Source organism: Phalacrocorax aristotelis, chromosome 6 (genome assembly GCF_949628215.1).
Source record: "Phalacrocorax aristotelis chromosome 6, bGulAri2.1, whole genome shotgun sequence".
NCBI classification, from domain to species: Eukaryota; Metazoa; Chordata; class Aves; order Suliformes; family Phalacrocoracidae; genus Phalacrocorax; species Phalacrocorax aristotelis.
The window spans coordinates 29,985,552-29,999,891 of record NC_134281.1 but is presented as its reverse complement, the minus strand read 5'-3'; the positions used below and the strand labels follow the sequence as shown (position 1 = coordinate 29,999,891).

The 14,340-nt window shown below is 42.5% G+C and overlaps 1 protein-coding gene across 1 annotated transcript in view; it reads left to right on the top strand.

Annotated features, from left to right (window-relative positions):
- RGL1 (ral guanine nucleotide dissociation stimulator like 1) overlaps positions 1-14,340 on the top strand; it is an 84,897-nt gene that overhangs the window by 43,060 nt on the left and 27,497 nt on the right. The window lies entirely within an intron of this gene.

Sequence of the window (14,340 nt, the reverse complement as noted above, 5' to 3'; positions counted from 1 at the left end):
TCTATTTTTTTGAATGGAATGGTTTTCCTATTGACATACACATAGTTTATCATATACCACCTGTCTAGTTGCTTCATGCTGCATCAATGCTGTCTTCCCTCTTGGCATGTAATCGTCATGTTATGCCCTTGAAAAGCCAGGGACTGACAAATGGGTGGAGTCTGTGGTCCCGTTCCTGTGGTAGCACAGATTCTGATGAGTTTATCTGGTGTAATTTTCATGAATATAGTCAGCACAGCTGATTTTTTGATCCTTTGGCCCTCATCAGATACCTTTTATGTCTGAATTTGATACCCGTTACCCAACTATTTACTTATAGAAAGCTCAACAATGAAGTTGTCAACAAAGTAATTTGTCAGGTATGCGTGTTTTAACAGGTCCTCTACAAATGTGAATTCACTTTTCTGCCTTAAAAATTTCCATTGGTCTCTGTTACTCTGACTACTTGTATCTTAGATATGATTAATGGTATCTAGAAAAGGTTGGTATTGTAGTCCTGTTGTGAAACGCGTAGTTCTAGTAGTTCAGGTTTTCTCTTGTCTGGAATAATTCCAATATAATTACATTTACCCTCTTTTCTCATAGAACAGAAACTTGGAGAAATAAGAGGAAGAAGTAGTAGAGCCATGTTATTTATTGCCATTAACTCTGTATTCTCAGAGGAAAAATATCTTGTGGGGAAGCCCGTGGTCTGTGGCCAGAGATCTTCTGCATTCGTCAGACTCCTGTGTTGTTCAGATGGTTTAAAAATCCATTTGGGGCATTAGAAATGGGGATGCAATTTAAAGCATTTCCATTGGTTCGACACAAAAAAAAAACAAAACAAAAAAGAAAAAAACCACAAACCCACCAAAAAAACCCACACCCCACAAACAACCACAAAACCTGCTACAGAAGTTAAAAACAACAGCAGGAGAAGAATTTATGTCTGTCTACATGTCTTGTGGATCTTTAAAGTGACTGGCTTTTGCAAAATCTTGGGTATGTATGGGAGGAATATGATGTTCTATGTGGCGTACTGTAAACTCACAGGTTACTAATGGCTATGTTGAAATTCTCTGTGCTTTTTGTACATGTAATATTGAGTTGTTAAATTATTTGAGAAGGAAAATGCCTTATGTACATAAAATTTTTTAAAATTATTTTAGCATTCCACCCAGTGTTCATATAGCTCAGAATCTGCAACTCCTACACTAGGGCTTGAGCGCACACGTGGAACAGCCTTGTTTGAGGCACTTGTGGGAGCTATAAACCTGTCCTTGAGTTTCTGAATTCTGGATCTGAGCCAGCAGTTACTTCTCACACTTGTTGCAGTGACATAGTTTTCACTGACCCAAGATCACTTCAGCTATGTTCAGAAACGTGCCTTCTAAGGATCCACTCTGCCAGGGGGATTTTGTCCTGTTCACTTCAGCATCATTCCTATAATTTTGGGGCTGCCGGAGTGGTCAAAAAATTATTATTTTTCCAGAGGGGTCTGACTTAATTACATCTAATACAAAATATCTTTTGGGCTTTTTATTATTATTCCCCTTTTCTTTAAAGCTTCATTCAGTAATACACAGTTTAAAGAAAGGGACTGTAATTTTGTAACTTTAAAAATACACAGACAGTTTGGACTTCAGAGTTATGAGCAAGCTCCGAACACCGTCAAAAGTTTTGTGAACTTAAAAAAACCTGCTAGGCATGACTCCAAGGTTTTTTTTAATTTTTTCTTTTTTCAGTATCAGGACCCACCTTAGCTTTTCATGTTCAGTAGCTTGCTTTCCACAGTTCTTGCTACTTTCAGTCAGTCAGAAAGTTAATGATAGCAATTAACAGTAAAGTCTAGAAAAGGTCAGATATTCAAGTCAAATGTCTGTTATGCAGCTTCAGTCTGTGTTTCCAGAAATATGATGCCATGACTCTCTTAATTATCTGATAAGAGAGTTGTAAGGAGTAATACTTGACCCTCTATCTCTACCTATAAACAATTCTTTTTGCTCTCCTTTGCATCATATAAACAAGATTGCCGGGTGCTGTTTCTCAGTTCTGCATGTTTTTTGTGTCGAGGTGTGATGGAGTTGCCTCCTCATCCTAGTTAGGCTGTTGCTGTTTTCAGAGTTCTCTGTGTTCACTACACGTATTTTAGCTTAGGACTTCTGTTGACTTTTAAAAAAGAAAAGCGTAGGTATAATGCACCAAGATATGTATCAATTTGGAATAATTGATAATAATTTTGCTAAACATAAATAAAAATTATCAGTATGATAAGTAGCATTAAGAATTAGAATGAGATCCAAATGATACATGGTCTGTAGAGAATTTGTACTATAATTCAATTGTGGTTTTGGATTTTTTAAGTGAGGTTGTATAGATCAAATATGTCATTTAGTAGATGTCACCTGACAAAAACAACTGAGGAGAGAAGGTAGAGCAAAAAGAAATGAAGTATTTTCTCTTACTGGTGTCTGATGCGAAGACTCTACACACCTTACCAGCCAGGAGTCAGGGGAACTTCAATGATATAGTCATGTCCATGAGATCTCAAGTACCTTTACATATTCTGGAAGGGGGATCAGCACGTTAAACTACTAATGTTGTTTGGGGACTTCAGTTCTACTGAAATGGTTGTGTGTATTGCCAATGAGATAGTTACAGACAATGCTTTTGGTGATATGAGCTGATCGCTGTGATGTCTATTCAGAGCAGGAGAGATCCTCAGTTAACTTTTAACTCACTGTTAAAGGCTGAGTTTTCTACACAGAATGATCTGTGAAATAACTTATGCCCTACTTCCCTCCCCCTACTGAAAGATGGTGTTAATTTTGATGTCTGGGCAATCTGTTGCTGGCAGACAACTATAGCTAAGCCACAGACTTATGACTTTAAAGAGGCGATGTATTAAAGGGGCAGAACACTTCTTTCCCAGAAGATAAGCATTAAAGGCCTGGCTGGAACTGGTTGCAGACAGACAAAGAACCATAAAGCCTTTGCAGTATAAAATCTCAGCTTCTTGTACCTTTAGGAAGTCAATAGCTTCACTGGATGCTGACATGCCTCTGAGTAATGAGAGTGTCTGAAGCAGTGCTGGGGCCATGTCACTGATATGACTTGCTAGGTGTGCAAGACCTGGAGATCTGATGCAGAACATCACAATTCATGGATAAAAGGTGATGAGCTTGTTGCCTTGAGTTTAAAAGATTTCTGTCAGTGAAGTTCCCAGAAGTGATTCATTCCTATTCAGAACACATAGGGAAATGTCCAGCCTGGCAGTTCAGGCTTGCCTGCAATGTTTGCCTTCAGGGAAGACCAGTTTAATGTTAACTGAATCAAGTTACCTGAAGACTTCACTCAAAGATATAGCAGTACAAACCTGAGATTGTCTGTCTCTTGAAAAACCTCTTCTGCAGGTAATGTTGCCATACTGGTCCATGGACTTGGACCATGATTTTTTTGTTTGTTTGCTTTCCAGAGGTCTAACATTGGTACATTTTCTTTAAAGATACCCTTTAAGCATGTAGGTAAATATAACAGGGAGAGAAAAGTGTGCTGTCTTCCCCGTACATAGAAATAACTCTTGCATCTGTACCTAGTAAGAGACTCCACAGCCAAGGTAAAGGTGATGAAAAGGAAATACTGTGCCATAAACAGTGAGCCATGTTCTGATCCCTACATTTACATCTCCTTCTGATGAAACCAAAGAAAATTTAAGAGCTTTTATAAATCTCAGTTCAGGTTATATTTCTAAACGATACTGAAGAGGAAGGGGTTGAACGAGAAAACTGGTCTCCTGGTTGCAGTATGAGGTTTCAATGGGGATTTTAATTATCTTTTTTCGTGGTGGTTGGTTTTTTTTTTTGCTCCTGGCTGCATTGTATACTCACATTCCCAGTGCTGTAAAGGGAGGATTCTTACTGGAGTTAGACCAGCTGAATGAGAAATGAGAAGGAGAAGCAGTTTATGTAGTACAAAAAGTAAAATAGCTTTAAGCACTCAAACTTTCCTCTTCTGCAGTCCCAAGCACCACCATGGCTGAGTCCCGAGGCTTCTAAATACTAAATGAGCATAAGTAAGAGTAAACGTCCTTTCAAGCCTCCTTTTGGAGTATAAGGTTGTGGTTTCCTTCTACTGGCTGGTTTGCTGGTTTTCTACTAGTTTGCTGATTTGGAGTAGATTGGTGGTGCTCCCCCTCAGATGAATGACAGTCCACAGAAATAAATCAGAACACTTGGGAGCTTTTTTGTTGTCTTGAATGTCAGCTCCTAGTTTCATCTGCTTTATTATCAAAATGTGGAATTTATTTGTTATTAAAACTTGGAATGTGGTGTGATTGAAAACCACAGACAAAGCAACCCAAAGCTAAACTGAAATCTCCTTGTTTCATTCCACAGCAATTGGGTAAAACAGTTCAAATAAAGAAAATTAAGGAACTATTCAGTTATCACATGGCATGTCTTGCATGTTTACCCCTCCTTTTCTGCATTAAAATAGCAAATACCAAAATCTGCAGTGTAATACTGCAGTATTTGGAGTTTCCCATAGTGATAAACAACCATTGCCCCATGACTTCTTGTGCATTTAGACCTTCCCAACAGAAAACTTGTCTTTTTCCTACTGAAGTTAACAGTCCTGCTGCAAAACAATGTGCACCATTACAGTACTGCAGAGATAAAACTGGTCCTGAAATGTTGTGCTCCAGAACAGACACCAAAGGAATGTGAGACAAATGGAAGAAAATTGGCTGGAAGTTTCTGATGCCTGGGAAATCCATGGTGGGAAGCAGTTAAGATGCATTTGGGAGAGAAACAATCAGCATTCATTCCAGTAAAGACAATTAAGCTAAACCAACAGCAGAAACCAATGTGGTTACATGACAAGCGGAGTCAAAGACAGGGCAGTATAAGCAATGGAAGAGTGGGAGAGTTGTGAAAACATCCAGAACCAGGCAAAAAAAGAATAATTAGAAGAGCAAAGAAAAATAATGATTGTCATCTCAATTAAAACAAAGAACAACTAGCAGAGCTATTCCCTTAGTGCTTTGCATGCGTTCCAGCAAAAGTCTCCCCTGTAGTACTCAACAAATTCTTCCCAAACCAAAAGAATAGCATACCATTTGCTGGAAGACATCAACACATTATTTATAAATGGACTGGGTGCAAGAAGCTACCCTTACATCAACCTTTGCTTGCAGTTTACATATATTTTAACCTTGATTCAAAGCTGAAATTTAACTGGCCAAGTTGTTATTTAAAATGCAAAACTGAGAAAATACAGCTGGCTTAATTTAGTCTGTGTGAGCAAGCCTGAAAGCTATTATGTGGACAATGGAGGAGAGGGAATAGTCGTCTGTAAAAATTGTTCCACTGATGGTCTTAAGTATGTGTTTGGCAAATTACAGATAGTTTTGTGCATGTTCCTGTCTAATTTCATAAGAAATCAGTTAATCTTTTTTTGCAACTGAGATTCTCCTTATTCTCCTTAATTGTTGAGATTCCCTTCTACTCATTCTTCAGAAATAATTGTGGTGGGAAAGAAAACACTGCTTTTGCCTTTTTGGCAAGAAACTATTTCTCTAATTGCTATGCAGATCTCTTCAGGACCAGTGGTATAGCTCTCTTCCCAACTGAGAAAAAACTACACAGAATTTCCGTGTAACCTAGTGAATCACTTGTGGCTGTGTGATTTGAAAGCTTCATTTTCCACCTCCTCTGTGCCCTGCTAGCTCAGCTTAACAGAGATGTTAGACTTGGAGCTGCCACAGTCTCATCGCATTTTGTGGTAGCTCATGGGAATGGATGAGTAGTTCTGTGTTCCCAGTTTGTTAAATACTTCCATGTAACAGTAGATACATTTTGGAGACTGAAACTTTCAGAGATGGGCTTCAAACAAAGGTTGTATGGAAATCAGAAGACTTTCTGGTAGGTGTGAAATCTGAAAGCATTGCTGACCAGAGCCCAGAGTCTCTGGCTGGCAGGACAGGAGTAAAATGCTAATTTTTTTTTTCTTATAGGCAGGAAAGGAAAAAATTTATAGCTCATAATCAACTAACGAAAAATGTAGCCTGTGATGTTTCTTTCCTGTCTGAGATCTTGGAAGGCTCCCATTCCTATCTGTCTCTGGGCCTATCGAGTACAGGGAGTTTCTTCTCAAGGGCAGCTAATATAAAGCTCCTGCAAGATATGAGCAATTCTGCAGCCCATTTTCAGAAAGCTTCCCTCCCTGACACACCAATTAAACAGTCAGGTGGTAGGAGGTCAGTAGGGCATACTGTACCTTTTTTTTCTCTTCCCTATTTCCCCTCTTGACTGAAATGATTTTTCTGGCAAAAATCAGTGTCTGTAACAGCTGTGAACTCTTCACCTTGCTCTGGGAGACTCGTCTGTGTTAAACTGTGTTTATTCTTCAGCTTATAAAAGTGGCCATCAACCAAGCCTCTAAAAACTGAGCTTAGTATAAAGAGTGTGTGAACAATATTAGTACAAGAACTTACCTTGTGGAGAGGCTCCTTCTTCCAAATCACTGCTGAACTGGTAAATGCTGATAAGAAAAGAACACCCAACCAAGATTTTGGTGGTGGAGCCACTAGGGATGATGTATGAGTTTGTGATGTGGGTGGCAAAAGAGGCACAGAGCAGGAGGAAATATGCAGTTGGGGCATGGAGCAAAACACAGTGTTCCCCTACCTGTGGTGGAAAAAAAATGAAAATACTGTGGACATAGGTCAGTGGTGTTTGTAACTGTAAGTGCTGCTGTGACGCAGTATTCTGGGTATGTGTGGGGCTAGAGGGGATGATTAAAAATGTGAGGAGAGGGGAGGGTGGAGTGAGAGCGTGGGAGCATCACTGAGGGCATCTGTCTTTTGTGGCCTTTCTTGCACCTTGGGATGCGGAGCTGGGCTGGCACTGTTGGCTTCACCGCAGCAGTCATGGAGCAGTGGCTGTTGTGTGACACCTGTCCTGACTGAGAAAAACGGTGCTGAAGCTCCGGATAAAAAGCTTGGCCACCACTGGCCTAAACTGTGAAGGCTGTATATGTACAGTGGAAGCTTGTCTGAGCAGAGTTGTGAAAATTCAGTCCAAAATGGTTTTCAAATGTGAAGAGAGTCTTCCAGGCTGCACAATCTGTGTTTCATGCTTGCAATGTAACCTGAAATCTAGAGCATGCTTGCATATTAATTTTTGGTTGTAAATACTTTTCGTAGCTCTAAAATTGTAATTCCAGTATTTTTTCTGTCAGCAAGCCTAACCAAACAGTATTACTGACAGTTTTCCAAATACTCTAATTAGAAATTCAAAGTTGCCACTATATTAGAGAAATAAGCAGAAGAAACAAAAGCCAGATGGATAGGACGTGTAAAATGATATCTGTAGGGGATTAAAAGTTAAATATTTGAGTTTTGAGGAAAACCCAATATGGTTAAGATGAGATAAGGAGAGTGGGAGAAACTCTCTTTACTCTTTCTTAACTATTGGTTTATTTTGAATGTCACTGAGCAGCTGAGTTACCCAGATATTGTTGTGGTTTTCCTACTTGCAGAAAACAAATATGCTAGTATTTGTACACAGCTCTGATATGAGCTTTCTGGATTGGCTTTTGGGTTCCTCGTTATTGACATGTGAAATCTGTGTTCATATTTTAACTCCTCTCATGATCTCCTAACTTGAGGAAAGAGAGGTCCTCCTGGCATGCTTGTCCCTTTCCATATTGCAGCTATTTACATGATAGACCTGGAGCCACTACATCTGTGTTTTTGAGGATTTGAACTTTAAAAGCCAAGTGCCTGATTGTCATGAGCACAGATAATGGATGTTCTTTGAGCTGCCACATCAGTGTTTCTAACAGGATACTCATGGATAGAGGTTTTTACTACTGACAGCACGGCCCTTCTCTTCATGGAATATCATTGGGAGTATGGGATACCATTATTGCATGAAGGTCTTATGAAATGGGGTTATTGGAATAGGTATGAAGGAAGGTTTCCTTAGATGCAGAAAATAGTCATTGGAAGGCTAAGCTCCATGGCGCAGCCCTAAGTGTTTGCAGAACCAAATAGGACTTGCTGTTAACCAGGGCTGATGTCACTTGGTCATCTCAGCTGTTATTCTGGTGTCAGTGGAGCTCATGAGATCTGCTTCCCTACAAAACTCTTTCTTCTTTGTCCTAAAGGTTGTCTCTGGCTTTCCATGACAGCAATACCTCTAAGTCACCTCTCACCCCTGCTACAGCATTTATGACTACTGGCTGGACGAGTTTTGAAATGCAGGGATGGTTTCAGTGTCACAGAGGAAATCTTCAGGACTTTTCTCAGGAAATTTAGATGTTTACTGTGCTTTTTATTCTGGAACAAGGACCTTTTTGCATTTCATGTTATGTCCTACTCTAAACACCACAGTAGGTGATCATGAGACAGTGGCTGTGGCCAGTGTGTCATTTTGTGACCGCACACAGAAGTCTTTTTCCTTAACCAATCTGTCAGATCAGGTAAACAAATGCTGTCCTTGTCTTTCCAGGTTGTAATATGTGCCATGGCCAGTGCTAAATGGTGCACAAAAATATGCATGCTGATTTACTGGCACGTTGCTATGAAGAACCAAAGATCTCAGTCTTTCCTGCAGCAGAAAAAAAGTTGATAATTATTTTTCATCCAGGCTTGAATTTTCTTAAAACTTGAAGAAATTTGCGTATTTTTTCAGACTTCTTCCAGTTTTTCCACACATAGTTGAAATTTGTCAACAACATTCTAAGTTATTTCTGGAAAACCATTGTAAGTCTTATTTTCTTAAAAAATCACAGAATGGTAGGGGTTGGGAGGGACCTCTGGAGATCATCTTGTCCAACCCCCCTGCTTGAGCAGGCACACCTAGAGCAAGGGGCACAGGAATGTGTCCAGGTGGGTTTTGAATGTCTCCAGGGAAGGGGAGACTCCACACCCTCCCTGGGCAGCCTGATCCACTGCTCTGTCACCCTCACAGGAAATAAGTTTTTTCTCATATTTAAGTGGAACTTCCCATGTTCCAGCTTGTGCCCATTGCCCCATGTCCTGTCATTGAGCACCACTGAAAAAAGTCCAGTCCCATCCTCTTGCTACCCACCCTTCAGATATTTATAAGTATTGATGAGATCCTCCCTCAGCCTTCTCTTTTCCTGGCTGAACAAACCCAGGTGTCTCAGCCTTTTTTCATAAGAGAGATGCTCCAGTCCCCTGATCATCTTGGTAGCTCTCCACTGGACTTGCTCAAGCAGTTCCCAGTCCCTCCTAAACTGGGGGGCCCAAAACTGGACACTACAGATCAAGATGAAATGATGAAAAATACCTGCGAAGACATGATTTAAAGAAATTCTCACAAGCATACATTTGTGCAGTATCTAAGTACCAATCTAATAGGCAGGTGTGTATTAAAACCTACATAAACCAGGAAAGGCAGATAAACAGTTCACTTCCCTCTGTTTCAGGCAGGGTGGAAACCACGTTGATTCATCAGCTATGGTTTCCCCTCATCCCCCTCAGTCTGTAGCATGTTTGTCCATGGGCAGCTCTCTGCAGTTGGCGTCTCTTTAGCTGCATGTGTCTAAGAAGGTCCAGGATAACTTTCCTGAATGAGATCCAACGCTCCTGTAACTCCCTAAGCATCCTTTTCCTGCAACACCAGCATGACCAAGATACTGTTTTGCATGGTATAATTTGAGAGCCTCTCCTTGTCCTTGGGATAAAGGTAAAATCAAGATTCTGTTGATATATTTTTGTTATGCATTTCATCCTAAGATTAGCAAGACCAATCTGTCTTCTGAGTTTGACTGTCTTGGTGCTTCAAGCTTGATACTGGGCACTGGCAGCATAGTGCTGCTCATGATGCACATCTCTTGATTAGGGTTTTATCTTCACAGATGATGTAATCTCACTAACTGCGTGTGCTCATGTAGGTTAGGTTTAGGATTAGACTGCTTTTTTGCAAAACCCAAGGTTTCATGAACAGGCAGTCTTTCTACTGAGATGGCAGATAACGAGTAATACAGCGTGGAGGGAAATGGTCCCCAAGACTCGGCAGCAGCAATTGATGAGAGGAAGGGCACCACAGGAAGTGTTTGATTTAGCACTTCCACTGGTAAGTTGCTACCCTGAAGGAGCCACAAATACCTTGTTTCCTCCCTAATATTTTTCCCACAATGTTCCAGGGAGTGGTAACGGAGCAACATTGCAACCTCGCTGGGCCACAGCTTTTCCTGCTGGCACAAGAGGGAATTAAGAAATTACGTTCTGCTTTTGATTGTGCGTATAATGTCTGGTAGTTATTCAAACATGGTCACGGTACAGCTAAGCAAAGATATTTCAACTAATTGAACAAAGCATAGCTCCAAGGTGATTTGCAAGTTTTGCTCTGCTAGCTTGACAAACAGTACGAAACAGGATCATAATGAATGCCGGTAATAGAAAATTATCTGAGGTGCTGGCTTTATATACTTGGGAGAGGGCTATTTCTATTATTATTGATTGCAATGGATGCCAGAACAGTGCGAGGAGCACCAGCAGAGGCAGCAGTGGGACACAAAGGGAGGGATACATGTGGGCCAGTAGGGGCTTGACTGAACAGAGGGTGTTCCCCCACCAACTGACCCCAAACCCACTGGCTGGATAAGACAGCAAGGCATGGACCCTGCACCTGGCAGTGCAGGAGATTTACACAGATTAAAACAATCAGCCCAGCTGATTGCAATGGACACCAGAGTGTATATATGTTCTAGGGGGTAGGCATGCAGCAGCATGGTGACCACCTGGCAAAAAGCAGTGTCCTCTGATTCTCCTGAGCTTCTAGCACCTAGTAGAACCAATGCAGCACAGAGACAGAGCTCCTATTCAAGCATGCCACCACCCAGGTTTGTGACTCTGGAATGTGTGAAGGGATATTCCTAGAGGTGGAAAGTGATTACAAGCAAAGACTGTGGGAGGTGTGCCCAGATTGATGAACGGCTCTGCTTGGTGGCTGAGCTGCGGGAGGAGGTGAGCAGACCAAGGAGTATTTGAGTGCCTGAGAGAGGGATTCAACAATGGAGCCGGACTGTGTCATCTATGATGCATGGAAGCCAACTCAGCATGGCCGCTAAGGAGGCAGGTCCTAGATCTTTTTTGTGCTAAGAGGAAGGCAGTGTCACAAGGAATAGGTGGGGGGAGAAGAAGGTTACAGCACGAAGCAGTAAGAGGAACACCTCCTTACCTTCTAAGTTACACTCCACGATACCCTTACAGAACAGGTAGGAGGCCCTGGTTATGGTAGATGAAGTGCGTAATGAGATAGAGGAGGAACCTATGCAAGCAGTATTGCCAAGATCAGAGAGACTAAACCCTTGCATTAAGACCAGTGCTAAGAAGAAACAATGGCAAGTTATGGTCATTGGTGATTCCCTCCTGTGCAGAATGGAAACACCTGTTTGCAGAACAGACCCTCTTTTCAGGGAAGTTTGCTGCCTCCCTGGGGCCCAGATTAGGGATGTCGCCACAAGACTGAAAAGCCTAGTTCAACCTTCAGACTGTTATCCATTCCTGCTCTTTCATATGGGTACAAATGATGTTGCAACAAAAAGTCTGAGGTCAATCAAAAGAGACTTCAGAGCCCTGGCAAGAAAGCTGAGCATAGGAGCATATGTAGTTTTTTCCTCAATCCTCCCAGTAATGGAGGAGACTTTGGAAAAAACAGGCAAGTGCAGGAAATCAATACCTGGCTCCAGGACTGGTGCCTCTGCCAAAACTTTAGGGTTTTAAGCCGTGGAAGAGCCTTTGAGAGACAACCTATGTTTGCGCCTGACAGGATCCATCTGTCCCAATGGGGAAAATGGGTCTTTGGGCGTAAGCTGGTAGGGGTGACTGAGGAGGCTTTAAACTACAATCAGTGGGGGAAGAGGATACCTACTGCAATCGGTTGGTAAGCCAAGGGTTGGCATGGCATCGCCTGAGAATGGGAATATCTATACTGTTCCTGGGAGGACAGAGGGCTCAGGAGTGTTATCTGAAATGCTTGTACACCAACACGTGCAGTATGAGAAACAAACAGGATGAACTGAAGCATTAGTCAGCTCCTGGAGCTATGATGTCCTTGGTATTAGTGAAACTTGGTGGAATGAGTCCCACGATTGGAGTCCTGGGATGGAGAGCTATAGGCTGTTCAGGGGGGGTAGGGAAGGCAGGCAAGGTGGAGGTGTTGCACTGTATGTAAAGGAAAGATTTGATTGCACAGCACTCACAGTTAGTGATGATGTGTTTGAGAGCCTCTGGGTGAGGATTAGGGGGATGGAAAACAAAGGAGATGTTGTAGTGGGTGTCTACCACCGGCTGCCCAGCCAGGATGTAAGCACTGACGAGTTATTCCATAGGCAATTAGGAGAAATGTATGGATCAGTATTCCTTGTCTTTATGGGATATTTCAACTTCCTAGACGTCAATGGGGAATATCATACTTCTGTGACAAGCAGGTCTTGGAAATTTGTGAATTTTGTAGGAGATAACTTCTTGTCACAGGCACTCAGTGAGCCATCTAGGAAAGATGCCCTCCTAGACTTACTGTTTGTGAATAGAGAATGACTCGTGAGGGATGTGATGGTAGGTAGCGGTCTTGGCCATAGTGATCATGAAATGGTTGCGTTTAAAATTTTCAGTGTAATAAGTAAAAAGGACAGCAGAATTACTACCCTGGACTTCAGGAGAGCAAACTTTTAGCTATTCAGGGAACTATCTTGCAGGGTACCCTGGGAATATGCTTTTGAGGGCTTAAGAGTCTATGAGGATTGGTCAGTCTTCAGGAACGACCTTTTAGAAGCAGAGGAGGCGGCAACTCCACTGTTTCATAAGTCAAGCAAGCAGGGCAGAAGGCCAGCCTGGCTGAACAGGGAACCCCTCATGGAGCTCAAGAGGAAAAAGAAACTGTATGATCTCTGGAAGTGAGATCAGGCTTCACAGTAAGACTAAAGAGCTGTGGTTCATTTATGCAGAGAGAAGATATGAAAGGCCAAAGCTTAGTTAGAGCTGAAATTGGCCAGTGTTGCTTCAGATAACAAGAAGGCCTTTTTAAAGTATGTTAATAGCAAGAGGAGGTCTAAAGGAAACAGTGGACCAATACTGGTTGAGGATGGTCCTCTGACTAATAGGGATGAAGAAAAAGTGGAAGCATTCAATGTGTGTTTTGCCTTAGTCTTTAATAATACTGATAGACCTTGGGCTGCCTGGTTCCCTGAGTTGGAGGACCATGAATTTGGGAACAGTGACTTTCCATTTGTGGACACTGAAATTGCAAGGGACCAGCTATATCAGCTGAATGTTCACAAATCCATGGGGCCTGATGGGATTCACCCCAGAGTTCTGGAGAAGCTAGCAGATGTTACAGCAGGACCCCTCTCGATCATCTACCATAGGTCTGGAGAGGTCCCTGCTGACTGGAAGCTAGACATGTTATTCTAATCTACAAAAAGAGCAGGAGGGGAAACCCAGGGAACTACAGACGTGTTAGTCTAACCTCAGTACCTAGAAAAATTAGGGAGAAGATTATACTGGATACTACTGAAAGGCATTTAAAGAGTAATGCAATCATCACGCACAGTCAATGTGGGTTCACAAAAGGAAAGTCCTGTTTGACTAATCTGATATTCTCCTATGATAGGGTCACCTGCCTAGTGGATGAAGGGAAGGCGGTGGATGTAGCAGCCCTGAAGAAAGGGATCTGGAGGTGCTGGTTGGCAGCAGGCTCAACAGAAGCCAGCAGTGTGCGCTGGCAGCCCAGAGGGCAAACCGCATCCTGGGGTGCTTAAACACAGCCCAACCAGCTGGTCAAGAGAGGGGATTATCCTGCTGTATTCAGTGTCGGTGCTGCCTCCCCTTGAGTACTGTGTGCAGTTCTGGGCCCCACCATTTAAGAAGGATGTGCAGGTCCTTGGATGCAGCCAGAGGAGGGCAACAAAGCTGGTGACAGGGCTGGAAGGCATGTCCTCTGAGGGGCAGGTGAAGACTCTGGGTTTGTCTGGTTTGGAGGAAAGGAGGCTGAGGGGCGACCTCATTGCTCTGTACAGCTTCCTGAGGAGGGGGCAAGGAGAGGGAGGTGCTGAGCTCTTCTCCCTGGGATCCAGGGGCAGAGCACATGGGATTGGTCCAAAGCTGCGCCAGGGGAGGTTTAGACTGGACATTAAGAAGCATTTCTTTACTGAGAGGATGGTCAAACACTGGAACAGGCTTCCTAGACAGGTGGTTAACGCCCCAAGCCTGTCAGCGTTTGAGGCGCTTAGGCAATGCCCTTAATAATGTGCTTTAACTTTTGGTCAGCCCTGAAGTGGTCAGGCAGTTGGACTAGATGATCATTGTAGGTCCCTTCCAACTGAAAG